Genomic DNA, 3,485 nt, shown 5'->3' on the forward strand with positions numbered 1-3,485 from the left:
AGTATCTTCTTTAGTTGTTTCGCAACTCCTGGCTGTTCTTTAAGCAGCGATTTAAGTAGTTGAACAGGTTCTCTTCGAGCTTTGAGTCTTTGATCCATGGCCTTAGCTAGTTCCATGTTTTACGATATAACGCCGTCTCAATCGGCATTACCTCTACTGCATTCTTGTTGGGTGCATTTGTTGTACGAGTATTAAGCTTCTGTTCAAACTCCTTAGACTCCTCTAGTTTAGCTAAGAACTCGGTTGAGGGTTTCCACTTAGTGGTACCTGCAGGACCGATGCGACAAACGACGGTGTGTTTCCAAGGTGTCTTCTTAATAGAATAGGATCCCTGATACAAGAACGTGTCGGTTTCACGGTCGACATAGAAAGGCTCGTCTTGTATCATATGAATTAAATCACGTATCCATGGGTCGGAGCTACGTAAGGGACAACACAGCGTAATGGTAGATTCAGTAATAATAACATAATTTAACAACTGTGTGATAAGCTGCCAAGGTGGGTTAGCCCACGCATTATGCTTTGATAAGTCAAGTTGAAAGGCACCACCTGTAGGATAAGTTAACGACCTATAGTCAGAAACCTGTTTGTTATGTTCTGCGGCGAACATATCAATAGTAAATGGACACCACCTTGATTGAGCGAGGTTAAACCATTTCTTATTAAGCATCCAATCGGGTGCTAATAAATCTTTAACTGTTTTCTGGTAGTCAGGGACAAGTCGAGAGAGCATGCCAGGAAGATGATTATGTATTCCTGGTAAGTGTGTGATGTTAAAAGCGAACTTAGCAATATTGTCATGCCAGCGGCTCACCAACTGTGAATCAGGGTTCATGTCTTTTAAATATGTTAAAGACTTTTGATCGCAGGCGACAGTGAAGTAACTTCTATAAAGGTAGTCTTTAAACTGTCTTAGCGCAGTAACTATAGCAAGAAGCTCTTATTTAACGGTAGGGTAATTCCGTTGACTCTTATTATAAATCTTGCTAAAGAATTGTATGTAGCGCGGCCTACCATTTATCGTTTGGTATAGCACTCCACCTACCGCTCGATCCGAAGCGTCGGTTGCTACTTGGAATAGGACGCCATCCACAGGGTATTGCATGATGGGTGCGTCCATTACTTCTCTTTTCACTAGCTTAAATGCATCAACACATTCCTTAGTCCAAAGCTTTCCCAAAGGTCCTTTGTGCAGCCGTAGATGACTGAAAGGCTTTAAGTAATGAGAAAGATGAGGTATCGAATCCGAGAAGAAGTTAACAAACCCACACACAGAGTCCACATCTCTTCCAGTAATCGGTGTTGATAAATCCAACAGAAATTGTTTCTTGCCAGGATCAATTTCTACCCCTGCTGCAGATACCTTGTAACCAAGTAAGTGTATAGTATCTTTAGCAAAAGAACACTTGTCCTCGTTAATCTTAAGCTTGGCATGGTTTAGTCGCTTTAAGACTTCCTTAACGAGTTTAGCATGTTCATGTGCTGTCTTTTTAAAGATAACTATATCATCTAAATATAATGATACGTTATCCGACAGGTCCGCAAATAGTTCCATCATAACTTGTTGGAAGAAATATGGTAACATGTGTAAGCCTTCAGGTGCGCCTTTAAACTGGTACTTCTTACCTTGCCAAGTAAAGGAAATTTATTTCCTATGCGGCTCATATATTTGTAATTGATGAAATGCAGCTTTTAAGTCTACCTTGGAAAAGATAGTCGTACATCGCTTATCTTTGGTAAGAGAAAACTATGTTGCGGAATTAGTTTGTTGATTGGCGACAGGTCTCGTACTACTCTTGTTTTACTAAACGTTCCATCAGATTTATATTGATCGACCGCTAAGAGAGCTAAGTTAACTGGGGTTGCATCATAATTGAATTCAATTAGACCCTGTTTCAACCAATCTTCAATTTGGGGTTTGACAACGTCTTTGTGTATCCAATTCACGTAGTTATGTGAAGGACACTTTAACTTAGAGAAGTCGATGTTTGTTAATTCAAGCTTAACGTACCCGTTAGAGAACTTAAACATACACCAGTCAGTTATTGCAATCTTCCTGTTTCGTATAATTAAGTCCATAATTATATCGGTAAAGTGCGGAATCATATCTTTTGCTTCACCTTCCGGAGGTTTAGGTATCTTTAACATGTTATCATCTTACTGACCTTTATTTGGGTCTAGCCCATTAGGCAGACTAGTGAAAGTTATACCTCAACTGAGAAGATCAGTCATACCTATAATAAAATCGTATTTCTGGGACATGTCAGTAACGATCAGGTGAGTCTTTACTTCTCTTCTATCTGACAACATTATGTGTGCATAGTCAATGGCTTCTTCGCAGGCGGTAACCTTGTCATTTCCCAAGATTAAATTAGTTGTTTCGTTATGGATAGCCACGTGAGATAGCAGAGACTTCAGCCCCTGGATCAAAAAGTGCTATAACTTTTTTCTCCATTTACATAAACGGTTTGAAATATACGTTCATCATCTTTGGTATAGAATTTATTGAACTTTTTCTCATAATCTTGCTCTAGTGCACACATATGGAACTGTCAGTGCTTAACTTGAACGCCCGGTATGTCCTTGCAATCATCTTTGTGCCAACCGTTAGTACCCTTGCAAGTAGTACACTCTTTCATATAGTGTCCAAAGTTTGGCTTGCCTGGTGCACACTTAACAGAGTCGTGTTTACCATTCCACTTGCCATCACGTTTAGTGAGGTTGTAACCACGCTTCTTGCAAGGTGCTCTCTCCTTCCTTTCACCCTTTGGTTCAGTAGAAGTAGAGCCTTTACCACCTCCGGCAGTAGTGCGAGGTTTCTTAGTATTACGCGTAGTGTTATTCTCTATCGCGGTACGCTTAGCGGGCTGGGTAAAGCTCACGGCACTAAGCACTCTAGTAGATGGGTTGGTATGCTTTTGAACTATCTTCTCAAAGACAGACCAAGGCATAGATCGCAAATCACCATAGGCGATGATATCACCATTGACCTTCTTAAAAAGGTCAGCCCCCAGAGTCTCCATCATCTGACAAATTAATAAATATTCGCCAGTATAGGTACGACCTCCCATCCGAGTGTTCATATGTGTCATATGAGCTAGAGCACCTCGAATAGTAGTATTGTTTGCAAAGGACTTGCGAGACTCTAGAAGTTCACGGTCACGTGCATCTTCAAAGACGGCGTTTTAAGTATATTCTCACGCACTTTCCAGTTGGGCTCATGGGCCTTCAAGATAGTTTTCCATTCCTCTGACTCACAGAAATGAATAAAGGCATTCATCATCTGCTTATCCATAAGGCTGACAGACTCCTTAAGTTGGTCAAAGGCCTTCAGTGTCTTCACTGTACTCTCATTAGTAAAGCAATCGACCTCAGCCTTCGCGTTACCTAGCTGCTTTATAAAGCTTGGTTCGAAGCGTTCGCGAGGCTCACGCTCAGTGCTACGGGTTGCTAGTGCCAAGACGGAGTCCTTCTCTTTTCTCTTG

This window comes from Sphaeroforma arctica, assembly GCF_001186125.1.
Source record: "Sphaeroforma arctica JP610 unplaced genomic scaffold supercont1.197, whole genome shotgun sequence".
Taxonomy (NCBI): Eukaryota; class Ichthyosporea; order Ichthyophonida; genus Sphaeroforma; species Sphaeroforma arctica.